The following is a 15,021-nucleotide window of genomic DNA, read 5'->3' as shown; positions in this document are numbered from 1 at the left end:
GAGGTAGGAGGTCAAGCCATCTGTCACTGGTGCTCCAGGAAGCCTGCTGGACCTCATGGAATGAGGCAGGGCACGCCCAGGCCAGGTGAGACAGGCCTGGCCCCATCTCATCACCCCTGAGCTGTGTTGAAAGTGAGCTTCACCAGGACCCAGAAGTCGCCTCTGCAGTGTTTATGGTGCCCACATCGGATTCTCCATCTGCATCCCAGACGTGCCTTGTGTCTGGCATGACAGGCTAGAGCTGCCTCCCTGCCCCAGAGCTCTGTGCCACCCTCAGCTTCTTCCTCCGGCACATCTGTTCCGTGAGAGCCCCGGGACAGTGCTTTTGAGATCAGCCATTCTCTGACCTTGGCGCCACCCAACTTAGGCCTGCCTTCAGAGGAACAGGGCAGGCAGCAGCATGGGTGTGCACCTGGACTGGAGAGCAGGGAGCAGGATGCCTGGGCCCTGGGAAGTGAGACAGGAGGGGAGACGGGTGGGGCATCAGCAGACTGCAAGGAGAGGTCACTCTTAATGGGGGTGACAGGGACGGCGGGTGCTTTAAGTGTGGAAGCACCACTATTGCTTGGCAGCGACACATGGGACGTGGCCTCATGGGTCTTGGGGGCAGAATCTGCAGCTTGAAGTAGAGAAGGCCACTGAATTGCGGCATCTCTCAGGGGACATTAGAGGGTACCCCACAGCAGAAGGGTCACCGTGATGGGAATGTTTACATTGTAGGAGATGTTGCCCCTGCAAGCATGGCTTCTTCTGCTCGGGGAGCAGGGAGAGCTCTCACGGCTGTCCAGTGACCGGGCATCACGGATGCCCTGACCCTCACTCAGCTCAGCTAGTGTTAGCCCTGTCCGTGCCTGGAGCAGGTCCCACGCCCAGACCCGGAGCACCCACCCAGGGAGCAGTGAGGCTCAGCGAGCGGAGCACTCACAGCAGAGTGGTGACAGGATGGTGGGGTGGGGACTGGGAACGCGGTTGGAACTGTCTGAGCTGACAGATGGCTCCCTGCCCGAGGCCAGCCACTTGGAGAGCTGTGCGACAGGGCAGCACTCAAGCGGGTACAATGGTGACTGTCTATCTTCAGAGAGGAGCTTGAGTTCAATGCTGCCAGGGGCCAGGACGGGGGTGGTGGGGGGAGCGTGCAGAGGCTGTGTCTCAGATTCCAAGGAAACTACCCCAGGTCACTGGGCCCCAAGAGCAAGGCGGCGCTGCCTGAAAGCTGAGGTGTGGAGGTTTCCTGTGAGCTGTAAAAGCCACACTGTGAGGGCAAGATGAAGAATGGGTGGAATGATAGGCCTGGCTGTACCCAGAACAACTCTGTCCTCAAGACACCCTCGGGAGCCATCAGGCCATGCTGATGCCGGGAGACCGAGGGCCGTCCAGCACCATGGCACCCGCAGGAGTTCTTGACAGTGGCCAGACCTCTGTCCCTCATTTCTTCTCAGTGGGGTTGAACCACCAGCCACGAGGTTAATACAGCCTCACTGCATGGAGAGCTGCTGAGGTCATGGCTCTGAGTGGGGCCATGATTCGTGGTCAGCAGTTCGAAACCATTGGCAGCCCCAAGGGAGAAAGACTGGCCTTTTAAACAGCGGCAGTCTTGGAATCCCCCAGGGGCTGGCTGTGAATCAGCACAGACTCGATGGTAGGGAGCTGGGGAGCGGGGAGGGTGGGGGACGGATGACACTGATGTGATTCTCCCCATAGCCACCGTCCGCAGCAGAGTGGAACTACCCCACAGGCGTTGAAGGCTGTAACTCTCAGCAAAAGCAGGCAGCCTCCTCTCTTTCCCAAAGAGCAGCTGGTGTGTTTGAACCTCCAACCCTGCGCTTACCTGAGAGTGGCGTCAGGGCTCCTGGCGTTGCCACCTGTGCTGCTAAGTTGACTGACCCAAAGCCGCTGAGGCAGACTGCAGGTGCCCCATAGGTTTCCCCAGGCAGCCTCTTTATAGAGGCAGGTAGCCAGGAGGGGCCCCACAGAGCTTGACAGGAGACTGACTCCAGCGTCCTGTGTCACTGCATATTTATCATACGGGGCCCCCCATACCTGCGGTGGTTCTCACCTAAGACACACTCCCCACACATCCCTGTCTCCAGCCGCAGAGGAGGCTCTGCAAGGTGCTCTGCGGGGCCGAGGGAGGCGGGCATTTCTGCATCCCGTGATTGTAAATACCATTCTATCCCATGCGTTGTCTGTAAGTCTCACTTACCCTGCTGTGCTTGAGAACATACGTGGGAAGACAGTTTGGGGACCATGTCTCCAGGGGTGTTATAGAAGTTTGGGGACTGGGCATCTGAGGAGGTGGGGTAGAATCTTGGGAGCTGTGTTTCTGGGGAGGTGGGGGTAGAAGTTAGGGGACTGTGTTTCTGGGGGCTGAACTCGTTGCTGTTTTCATTCTCAGCTTAATCGGATTCTGTCCCCCAGTGGGATGGGTGGCCTTGTGCTAGCAACTTCCACTAGCACCAGCTTCAGTGCTCAGCTCAGATCAGCCTCATCCCCACCCCATGAGAGAAGGTGGGGCTCATGATTCTTGGGCACAGCCATCACGGGGAGGGCCTGGCCGTGTGCTCTGGGGCCAGTGGGACCAGGAGGCTCCATCATGTCCAGCAAGGGCACCTCATTGGTCCTGCAGCCGCTCAGCATTAGCTGCACTGTTGAGGTACCCAGGGTGCGGTCAGTCTGGGAGCGTCCGTGTCCCTGTAAACGCAGGGTGGCTCCAGTCCTGTCTTGGTGGTTGAGAGGGTTCACCTCCTTGTTTCAGGGAAGCAGAGCGAGGCTGCCTGCTTCGTCCTGGCTCAGACCGCGCTGGGGCCTGCGGAGCCCCGTTGCCACGGGGGATTAAGTACCGGCTGCAAACCGCTTCTTACCCACCAGGAGCTTCTCTCAATTCTCCACCAAGAGGGCCTGGCGGCTTCCAGCAGCAGACCCCAGGAACGCCATCTGAGAACCCCTATGAACGCCCCACCAGCTGCCCTGCTCGGCCTCTGACCTTTCCCAAACCCACCCACCCCAGACGCACTGCCTGGAGTCGATTCCGACTCACAGTGACCCTGTAGGACAGGAGAACGGCCCCTGTGAGCCCAAGACTGTGACTTGACGGGAGTGGAAAGCCTCTTCTTTCTGCCGTGGAGCCGCAGATGGTTTTGAACTGCTGACCTCGAGGTGCGCAGTTGACACTTCACCCACCCTGGTGCCACCAGGGCTCCCCCTTATTATTTCCATCGTCATTTAAACCTCTCTGCCCGGAGGGGGTGGGCCGTGCCTTAAGCAGTCCAATGTGTGCTTTCTGTGGGTGGAGCCCCAGGATCAAGTCCTGACCGAGGCCCCCGTCTGTTTGGGGGCGGCATGCGGCTAGGATGCTGACCAGGTTCTGCAGAGCCCGTAGACTGAGACACTGAGCCAGAAAGACCTGGTGATCTACTTGCAATAACCAGCCAGCGAGAGCCCCGTGGGGCCTTAGCGGTCCAGTCCCAGAGTTCCTACAGGCCCATGAGTCGGAGGATGCCTGTCGGCAGCTAGCCACAAAACCATCAGCCAGCTCCTCACTGCAGTGGCTGCTTCTGATGGCAAGCTGACCGTGGCCATGACCTTCAGTCTCTGCCCATCTCTCCAGAGTGGAGGTCGCAATTCGTCCTGCAAACTCATTTCTCTGAGGGCCTGGGAACAGCCCGTGGCTCCAGCTTGTCCCGGTGGCTCTGGTGGAGAGAGCGAAAACGATGACTTCCAGGCACTTTAGCCAATGGGCTGGAAGGAGAAAGCCCATCCCCTGGCTTTGCTGACTCGCGTAGGAAAGCTCAGCCCAGGGGCGGGCACTGGCTCCCTGCCACAGCCAGGCCAGCCTCCTGCTGCCCCCAGTCGCTGCCCAGAATTGTGGTCCAGGCCTGGCATGTGGCACAGGACTGCGTGAGACCCATGTCGTGCTCTGCGAGGTGATGGCAATCAGACGCCAATGTTGACATTGCCTTCGGGTGGCACTTGGAAAATGCTGTTTGATAAACTCAGCGAAGTGTTATTTAGCAACTGGAAGATAATTAGGAGGCAATTACTGAAACAAACCCACATCCCCGAGCATGCAGGGAAACATTAGAATCCAGCCCAAATGTATGGTCACTCCCCCAGACTGCAAACGCAGGTGTGGCAGTGGCTGTTTCAAAATACAAATTAACGCCTCGTCTGCCTGAACGGCCCGCCTCTATGAGGATGCGTGCGGTTGGGTTGCTAATTGCCTTGTGCCATCCAGGGAGGACGCTCCTTGTTCTCGCCACTGAATTCCAGGCCAGCTCCTGCGTCTGTGTCCCAAGCCACCTCTGGGCTCCCTGCAGCTTTGTGCCTCAGCTGGGAGGCAAGCGGGGGTGGGGAAGCACTTCAATGTCTCTGTGTTCACCACACGCCTCTCTCTAGGCCAGGAGACGGGTGTGTGTGTGGGCGGGGTGCTTGGGGGGTCCTACCTGAGACCTTGGTTTGTACGTTCCTCAGCTTGAGTGAGATTGTGGGGGAGAACCCTAGGCCAGTAGAACTCCAGCCATGGGGACCGTTTCTAGGGTCATGGAGGGCCCACAGTTTAAGCTGCCATGGGCAGCACTCTCACTGCCCCTGTCCACTCCACCCCGGTCCAGCTGCCCTCTAGACCCCAGACCCACAGTCAGAGTGGGGACCTTCACAGGCCTTGTCCTGGGCCAGGTTTCCCATTAAATGGTTGTATGCTTGAGACTCCAGGGTCTTATCAGACAGCCATGCGCAATCCTGCAGTCTCGTGTGTGTGTGTGTGTGTGTGTATGTGTGTGTGTGTGTGGCGGGGGGGGGGCTGATTGATGGAGATGTCTATGAGGAGAAGTCTATGAGACTCTGGGGGAGCAGAGAGCAGCCGAGGAGAGAAGAGAAATCATTGTGTGGGTGGGGCATGCCACTCTGAGCCGGCACGTGTGCGTCTGTCTGTCTACACCTCTGTGTGCATCTTTGCATCTCTATAGGAGAGGTGTGTGTGTGTGTCAGCTTATCTGTATGTGTCTCTGTATGCAGTATGGGTGTGCCTACATGTGTGATATGCCTGTGTCTGTGTCTATATGTGGTTGGTGTGGTGTCTGTGCGTGTCTATGTGTGGTATCTTTGTGTCTTTGTGTGTGTCTGAGTGTCTTTGAGTCTCTGCCTGGGTATCTGTGTCAATGCATGCAGTGTGTGTGTGTGTGTGTGTGTGTGTCTCAGTCTGTGCACAAGGCTACTAGCTTACCACACACACAATCTCTGCTCCTATTTTGAAATAAGTCTATGTAGCATTGGGTATACACTCCGATCTGTTTTAAAAGTCGGATCATACAGTTTAACTGTTTATACTATTTTAACGTCTGCCTTACTCACATAGCAATGAAAGTGTGAGATTTTAATTTGTGGAAAAGGACATTTTGTGATATAAAGCCATATGCTGTGTAAGTAATGAATGTGCCTGCGTTTATTTTACAAATCTGTGTTTCGGGTCCTTGTGAAATTTTTTAAGCCCTCCCAGCCTCCCTCCCTCCCTTCTCATCCCTCTGTCTTCCTCCCTCCTCCCTCTCTCACGTGTCTCTTAGAACACTCGATGACAAATGATCTCCAGCCTATATCTTGTATAATTCCCCCATTATTCCTAGAGAGATCACTAGCATTGAAATTGCTAGGTTAAAGGCTATGAGCATTTAAATATTTTACACAAATTTGTCAAATAATTGCGAGGCATTTGCAGCAATTTCCATCCCCACCAGCAAGCCATGGGGCCGTTTCCATCAATCCTCCCAATAGAGACAACATCATGCTCCTGATTGTCTACGTCTCACAAAAAGCAGCTGCTCACTGTTTGTTGATCAGCTTATGTAGGTGTGGAGGCAGGTAGGTAAGTAGGCATCTGATCTGTCCATCCATCCTCTCATCCATCCGTCCATCTGTCTGTCCGTCAATCATTTCTAGGGAGGTTGGGTTTTAGACAATGTGCTTCTGTGGCATTGGCTGGCTGCCTGTCCAAAGTCCCATCACATTTCTTCTAGAACAGCGCGTGTCTTCCTGGGAGCCATTGCTGGCATTCTGGTTCCCAGTCTCCTTGGAGCTGTATAATCTTGGGCAAGTCCTTTCTCACCCTATAGGAGGCCGCATCCACAGGGAAGGCGACTCAGGCCCTGTGTGCGTCCTTCCCTGTCTATGGGTCCCTGTGGGCAGAGTCACTGCGAGGGCACGGGCAGCACCAGCAGTAAGGATGGTGGGAAGTTCCCACAGTGGAATTGTGACCTGGGCACCCTCCAATTCTCTGCCATCAGGCAGATTCTGGCTCCTGATGACCCTACAGGACAGGATTTCCGTGAAGGTTAGCCCTTCCCCAGAGTGGAAAGCCTCATCTTCCTCCTGGCGACAACGACACTATGGGGTAGTTGACATAGGAACAGCATCCGCACAGGATCTAGCTAAGTAATGATGTTCACTTGTTTACTTCCGTTCGGAATGAAAGGGTCCCCTGAGTATAGACGGTCACCCTGAAGCACACACATGGAGTGTGAAGGGCTCCAATATCTGACTACACCATTGTCCCCAGAGGGCCTCCTCAGACCCCGCCAGCCCCACTCCAGTCTCCGAGACCCCGCAGGCAGCCATGTCCCAGCCACCAGGGAGGAGATTCCATGCTGCTGTCAGGCGTCTGATAAGTGGACTCATGGTGGGTTCAGGTGTGTATTCCGGGGCTCAGTGTCATATAGCAGTGTAGGGTTGTGCCTGTGGGCCAGAGAGTCAGGACGGGAGCCAAGTCACAGGGGAAGGCAGGACCGGCCTGCCATCAGTGGGCAGGGGCTGGAGCATCCTGGTCAGAACACCTTCTCAAGCATGGCTGGGCCAAGATGGTACCACAGACTGGGCTGTCCTGCCACCTACTCCCCTCGTGTCCTGCCTGCGTGGCCATCTCAGGGGGGCTGGACTGCTCATGAGCTGCTCAGAGCTCCAGGCGAGCAGACTTACAGCACTTGGTGTGCGTCACCCTGTGGACCTGGAAGTCTCCATGGCTGCACTCGGAAGTCACATAGCACACGTCCCAATCTTCTCTGCAGCTGTGTGTCCAGGAGGGTCAAAAGCAGGAGACATGACATCCCCCCGCTCCCAGACACACACACGTCAGTGGATTCATGCCGAAGGGTGCATTGCCATGCTGGGCACCGTCATGCACAATGCGGGCACTGGGCAGCCGTCCTCCTCCACTCTGCAACATTCCATAGCAGTGGAGCTCTGTGTGCCTGCCGTTTGCCTGTCCTCCCAGCTGTCCGTGGTGGGAGCTGCCCCCACTCATGCTGCGCACCCACCACAGGGCACCGAGGTCCACTGCAGGGTCTTCGGGGGCTGATCTCAGAAGTGGGGCTCCAAGTCTTTCTTCTGTGCCCGCCAGGAAGCTCCTCCAGGCCAGTGCCGCATCAGAATTCACATACACCCCCACGGGGCAGGGGTGGCAGCGGCGGCCTGAGACCCACTGGCCGGGACCTGAACCTGGGCCTCCCACGTGGAGGACCAGAAGTCTTCTGACTCAGCCCTGCCCCATTGTCTCTGGCCACCCTGTAGTCAGTGCGCCAGAGACCCCTCTCCAGTTTGGGATTGGTCCGAGTGAACGGTTCTCACCACTTTTGAGCCGGACTTTGGCCACCAAGTGCGCCTGCTGGCTGTGCACCGAGGAAGACACTGAACGGGTGAAATGGGTTGTTGGATCAGCTCTCAGAGATGACAGCAAACTCTCTCCCCATGGCTGCCCTACCCACCCACCCATTGCCCTCCAGGTGACATTGGCTGAATGGTCCAGCACCCTGGCTCTGGGCTGGTGCCTGCCCTTGCCGACTCCACAGTCAGGCTTTGGGTGGTCCGTGTCCTAGGATGGCTGTAGTTTGAGCCCTGTGGGGGACATGCTGGGCTGCTAACTGTGATGTCAGCAGTTCAAACCCACTGCCTGGAAGGGAAGACTCTCTTCTCACAGGCAGGGGCATCCTCAGAACCCCTGGACAGCTCCCAGACCTCCCAGGTCACTGTGCATCAGAATGGGCTCCCTGGCGGGGATGGCTGGTCTAGAACGACTGGGGATATGGGACATGGGACATGACTCATGGGTGTGGGAATGTTGGATACTCCACCCACCCCACTCCCAGCCTTTGTGGGTTTCTTTCTGTTTTTTTGGGTGGGGTTATAAAGTAGCTGCGGGCACGTTGGTTCTTTATAATGAAAGAACAATGGGGCTGTCTGTCACTTTCTTTCTGGCTGGGTGGTGGCGGATGGCATCCCCATCGGAGTCTCCCTTCGCACGTGGGCATGAAGACCATGGCTGCTTACCTTGTGGTAGAGTTCTTATCCTTGTCTTTTGTTTTCTTATCCTTCTATTGAGGCCCCTTGCGATGCTTATTACCCACCACGCATCAGTCGTATTAGGGAGATTCCTACGCGTGTTGCCATCATTCTTTTCAGACAGTTGCTTTCTATTGAGCCCTTGGTATCTGCTCCTCACCCCCGCCCCCCCGCCTTCACCTTTGCTTAATTTGGTATTTCAGAGTAACCAACGTTTGTCTCGTGTTTAAGATCTCTCTGTCCCAAGGTCTTCCAGGGACACACACACACACACACACACAAGCTGCCTTCACGATGCTTCACTGCCGCTCTCCCATATTATTTCTTTATTTATGAGCAGTGGGAGGGAGGGGTCAAGACTCAGCAGTCCCCCTGGAGAGGCCGTTATGTTCTGAAATGACCAGCCTCCCCAGCTCCCTGCACGGCAGTTTCCCCTTGTTCATAAATCAGGGGCTGAACACTGGATGCTGGACCTGGCTGGTTACCAGGCTCCGGCCACTCCTGCTAGCCTTGTTCCAGAAGCATGCTATTTCCGTAACCCTTTCCTGGTCACACAGCTTGGACTGGGAAGTGCCCTGCCTCCACTTTCTGTCTTAGTTCCTGAAGCAGCAGTTCTTACCTTGGGGCATTTCATGTCAGTTTGGCACCAACATGTTTGTTTTCTTTACTCTGCTTTTTATTTTTAATCATTTTATTAGGGTCTCTTACAGCTCTTATCACAATCCATACATCCATCTATTGTGTCAATCCCATTTGTCCATATGTTGCCATCATCCTTCTCAAAACATTTTCTTTCTACTTGAGCCCTTGGTATCAGCTCATCCCCCCTCCCCAACGTGTTTGCTTGCACTGGGGCAAAAGGAAGTCTGCTGGCATTTTCAATCACACTGCATCTTGTAGTTGGGGTCTGGCATCCCTCTGCAGGAAGACAGCTTCTCTCAAGGGCGAGCGCTGACGGTAACACTCGCTCTCCTCCCTGTGCTGCCTCTTGAACCTGCTGCCTCATGGTTTACATGGAGGCTGCAAGCACAGACAGTAAGAGATGGCAGGGATACCGCGTGTGTGCGCGCGGTGCTCCATCCAAGGAAAGCGTACTCTCCGCGGCCATTACTTTCATTGATCATCTTCGAAAAAGTGTTTCTTAGCAACCAGCTAACTCCATATTTTCAAACATAAATCCGGGCATTATGGAGATCGTAGGCGGCTGGCTCTGTCTCGCAGCACAGGGCTGCACTTTGAGCAGAGGGCCTGCTGGGACTCTGTCTACAGCAGAGGCAAGCTGAGTGTGCCCAGTGGTGAGCTGGTGCTCACTGGGCAAGCCGGTGCCCAGTGGTGAGCTGCCTTTTTTCCTGATCTCCTAGACCTTGGCCACCTAGTGGGCAGGGCAGGCATGTGCACATGCGCACACGCCACACACCTGTGCATCCTCATGTAAATATGTACACCCACTCAAGCACCCAGAGCCTCTCTACCACCTGCTCTGGGCCACATACCCGAGCCTGTTGTCCCCAACTGAGATTAGAGTGCAGTCCCTGATGTATGACCAGGGAGTGTGTCAGGGACGGGCCAGGCAGCTTCTCGCCGTGTGATGGGCCACTGCGCTGATCCAGGGCGTCAGAGGGAAGCTGAGTTTGCATCAGCACTTTGTTGTCGGAAAACTCCAGAGACGCCCTGAAGCCACATGGAAATAGTGAGTGTGGCGGAGCTTTCCGAAAATGCGATGTCACCACGAGATCTTAGGCTGAGGTAGCATCTGGGACACCTGGGCCTCCTGTGTCCTCCCTCTGCTCTGACTCAGGGCCTGGGATATCAGGACACACAGAGGGTGCCCAGGCATCCCCCAGAGCCAACTGGCCTTCCTGGCATGAACATGAGGCTTGTGATCTTTGTCCTCCCTGGCTATACCCAGATCCATGGAGGCAGTGCCATCTGCCACCTTCAAGCCCAAAGTGGGAGCAGTGCCATCTGGGCAGCAGGCACACTGCGTATCTGTCTGTCTGCGTGTCTCTCTTTCCAGGGGGGTGCTGGGGGGAGCTCTGCTCTGTCCTGTAGTCTGTTTGGGGGTTGGGCGTACTCTGCTATGTCCTGGAGACTTTGGGGGCTTTTTTGAGGGTGCCCTGTCTCTTCTGTATCCTATTTGGGGGGTAGGGGGACTCTTCTGTCCTGTAGTCTGTTTGGGGGTTGGGTGAACCCTGCTCTGTCCCGTGTCTGTCTGGGGGGGGGTGCAGGGGATAATGCTCTGTCCTGTGTCTTTTGGGGGGTTGGGGGGACCCTGCTCTGTCCTGTGTCTGTTTTGGGGTTTAAGGGGGACCTCTCTGTCCTGTGTCTGTTAGGGGGATTGAAAGGACCCTGATCTCTCCTATGTCTGTTTGGGGGGTCAAGGGGTCCTCTCTGCCCTGTGTCTTTTTTGGGGGGGTGGGGGACTCTGCTCTGTCCTGGGTCTGTTTGGGGGATGGTACAGGGGGCCCTGCTCTGTCCTGTGTCTGTTTGGGGGATGGTGCAGGGGACCCTGCTCTGTCCTGTATCTGTCTGGGGCCCAGTGTAAGGACAATCATGAAAGCAGGTTGACAAGCCTTTCTTTCAAGCCTCCTCTGGGTGGACTTGAACTCCGACCTCCAGCTTCAAAGTCAAGCATATCACCTTTGCCCCACCTGGTCTCGTCCTGGCAGCCAAACCAAAACAAGCCAGGGTGAAAAAAGCGGACACACAACTCACTGCCAGGAGTCAGTGTTGGCTCACAGTGACCCTGCAGGACTGGCAGAGTTGCCCTATGGGTTACCCAGGGCGTCTCTGACTGGCCTGGAAAGCCTCCTCTTGGTCTTGCAGAGCAGCTGGTGGTTTTGAACTGCTGGCCGCAGACTAGCTTCCACAGCTGGGCTTTCAGGGAGCCTCCACAAGGAGGAAGATAATGTTTTCCAGCCAAATTGACAAAAGAGCATGGGAAACGTCATTCGCCGAGTTTTCCGACTGCCTTGATTTAAACTGCCCTGCAGTTTCTATCAGCTTCTCTTCCCTGAACAATAAGCAATAAACGGATGGCGTCATTTACATGCAAATGAGCAGGGAAACACTATGTACAACTTTTCATTTCTTTGGGTTTAATTTTTTTTTAATAAATTGAGACTGATGACTGGAGTTATTTCATGTGGCTTTTTGGAAGACCAGGCTGAAGAAGGAACCCTGGGAGGGGGGCCCTTCTGCCTGGCTGCAGCGCAGGGAGGGGTGTGCCCTCTGCCACTTAAATTCCAGGAAATTGCTAGAGCTCATATACTAGTGTAGAGCAGGAAAACGACGGGCGCAGGACATCAAGTGGCTTCTGAGTGACAGTGAGCCTGCTGGACCAGGTGGACCAGCCTGGAGCGGTGCTGAGACTGTCAGCTTTAAGGAATAAGATCCCTCACCTTTCTCCCAGGGCGGCTGGGGGTTCTGATAGATGATGGTTAGGTTTGCAGCAGAGTGCTTCAGGCTCTGTGCCACCAGGGCGCCTGCATGAACCTATATGTGGATGAAATTGAAGCAAATGTAGGCCGTGAGGACTTAGCGTTAAAATGAATTGAATTCACGCCAAAGCTGGGCAGCATGGGATGATATTGCATATTTAATCAGGACTCCATTGAAATGGATTAAACATGCCCTTGAAATTAATTATCGATCATTCATAACATTCTGCATGCCGCCCAGTGTATTTTCATCAGGATTCGGGTTAAATTTTTATAACTTAAGCAATTTCTTAAAATGCTTGCTTATTTCTTATTGATGGCGTCAGGTTCAGCTGCCAATCGCAAATCCAAGATCCATGGCCACTGAGTCGATCCCACCTCCCAGAGATCCTGAGTCGCTTCCAGAGACAATCAATCTCCCGGGAGCAGACAGCCTCATCTTGCCGCCGGGGAGCGGCTGCCGAGCCTGACCTTGCAGTATGCAGCCTGATGCGCAGGGCCACGCAGAGCTAGTCCGGCTGGAAGCATCAAGGCACGTTTCTAGGTACGAGCAGATGTCTGTGGTTCAGCCTTGGGCATGAGGTCAGAGGAGGTTCTGAAGGAGGCTCTGAGCAGGCACTAGTTTAAGGATGTCCAGCGTCCTGTCCTCAGGGAGGCCACGACTTGGTTCCTCAGCAGATGGAATCGTGAACAGTGTCACTTGGTCCTTCCAGTGGGCAGGTCCCTCTCCACGTCCTCGCTGGTCATTCTGGCCGGCTAGCTTCAAGAATAGAGCCACCTGTGCAGACTGATGACCTTGCCTTTGGCCCTTGGTTTCAGTCAGAACGTGGAGGGGCCTCAGCTGGCAATGCCATGGTAACGCTGTAACATGAAACACATGCACACGCACAGATACTCACATACCACACATACACTCTCACACACACACCACACACACATACACACTCACACACACACCCCAAGCCCACATAGAAACTGCAGCTCAGTGACTTTGTCGGGGGGGCGGGTAGAGCCTGGGAGGGAGGAGGCATGTGAGAATCAGTCTCACCTGATGTCAATGACTGACGCAAAAAACACTTAGTACTCCATCTGAGGCCCTTCCCGAACAAGACCCGAAGGGGCTTAGAAGCTGCGTCTGTAAACGCCTGTCTTCAGTACACTTTCCCGTGAGCGTGTTCACCCCAGTGTAGGCCTGCACAGTCGACTTCAGAGGAGTCAGATTTAGCTCCGCTGGAGCCTTGAAGCCAGGGGTCCTCGGTGAGAACTGTGGAGTGTGAGAACGAGGACGGGCAGTGTGGTCAGGATCCCCAGGCCCGGCCCTGTTGTGCCAGGGGAACAGGACTTACGAGGTCGTGAGTCTTTCCTCCATCGTGACGGGGCTTCCCTATGGAACGTGCCTTCAAAAGTGGCATGCTGCCCAGCAATGTAGGGGCCAGACCAGAGATAGTGCTCCAGCAACCCCAAGAATCACGGTCAGAGTCGGGTGGAGACGGAAGTGGGGTGGAGACAGATGGCCCACCCATTCCCTGAAGGGGTCTCTGGTGCATCCCTGTGGGCTTGGCAGGTCCAGAAGACCCAATATGAAGGGCACTGCATGGTCTCTTATAATTCCCCAGCTCTGAGACATGGCTGGCAGCCTCACAGGGCTCCTGTTTCTCTGGAAGTGAGGGGTGGGTTGGGGTAGGGGTGGAGAGAGAGAGAGAGAGAGATATTAACCCCAACCTGGAATCAGAGCAAGCCTGGCGACTGACCAGAGGAACGGGGGTGGGGGGTGGGGGGGCGGGGAGACGCAGCTCTGCCCTCTGGCCCAGGCTGCTTCCTCAATGGTGCTGCCCAGCCCTTGGAGGTGCATACTGGGTGGTGTCAGCTGTTGGGAGCCAGGGCTCCTCTGTCATCTGCCCTTGTTCTCAGTGCGTGTCTTCCTGCAGCCTCCCCTCGTTTCCTCTCTTCCAGTCTCGCTCGTTCTCTCTCTGTCTTGCACACGCGCCCTTTATCGGGCATGTGTTTGCTCACAGTCTGTGCCTGTGTTTGTCTTTCATTCTTGCAGCACATGTTCCTTTCCTGTTTCCCAAGCAGAAGCTAAGGGGACACTCCTTGGTTTGAGCCAGGATTGGGAAAGGACTGTATTTCAGCGGCCTGGATTGAGCTCAAGGGGTCCCTGCTAGCCTAGCGGGTTACATGTCCATCTGTGGACCACAAGGTCAGCAGTCGGAAACCATCAGCCACTCTCTGTTAGACCGGTCGACTAGAGAAACAAATCCAGGGAGACACTCATGTGGGTGTAAGAAAGAGCTTTATATCAAAGAGCAATTGTTTATTGAGAAAACATCCCAGCGCAGTCCAGATTAAGTCCATAAGTCTGATATTAACCCATATGTCCAATAGTAGGCCACAAATTCCTCTTCAGGCTCGCATTGCCACTCCCAGTGATGCCGAATCCAGGAAGCTCACAGGCTGGTGGGTGGAAAGTCGTATGGATTCAGTGGTGGTGGAAGCATCACGGGGCTGTGTCCACAGGTCTCTGCTGCCTGGCTTGTCAACTGGAAGATGAAGGCAAAGAGAGAATTCGTTCCCAGAATCCTCATGAGAAGGCCACGCCCACAAGGCGGCATCTCATGCTGTAATCTGACTGACAGGCCAGACTCCACCCCAGACCTATTTATCAAGTCGACATGATAACTATGTGTAACTATGACATGCCCTGTAACGAGTTACAGTGTGGAAACCGCTGGGGCGGTTCTAGAACGTCCGAGGGGTCACTGTGGATTGGAGTCCGCTCCATGGCAGCGTGTTTGGAGTTGTGCATTTGGAGCGGGCTGTGGTGAAGCTTTCTGCTGCGTGTGGTTTTATCCAACGGGGCTCAGAAGTTGGGCCTGGCTTCCATTTGGCCCTGAGGAGCAGGGCTCTGGTTTGGATCTGAGGGTTCTGTCCCAGAGTCCTGTTGATGCTGAGTGGCAGATTGATGATGACCTGCCCTGCGGTTCACCTGGTGTTCTCAGTGGAGACTGGGAGGCTCCTTCCCCAGGGGATGGCCGGTCTCTGTTTCCATGTGACTTTCTGAATGGGAGGGAGGCCTGGTGGTGGGGTGGTTACGAGTTGGGCTGTCCACCACAGAGACAGCAGTTCAAAACCACCACCCTGCCCTCAAGAGAAAGATGAGGCTCCCTGCTCCTGTAAAGAGTTAACAGTCTCTGGAACCCTCAGGGGCAGTTCTGCCCTGTCCTGGAGGGCCGCTCGGAGTGGGTATCGACTCAACGGT

The sequence above is a fragment of the Tenrec ecaudatus genome, chromosome 16 (assembly GCF_050624435.1).
Source record: "Tenrec ecaudatus isolate mTenEca1 chromosome 16, mTenEca1.hap1, whole genome shotgun sequence".
Taxonomy (NCBI): Eukaryota; Metazoa; Chordata; class Mammalia; order Afrosoricida; family Tenrecidae; genus Tenrec; species Tenrec ecaudatus.
Note: the sequence above shows the minus strand (reverse complement) of the source record.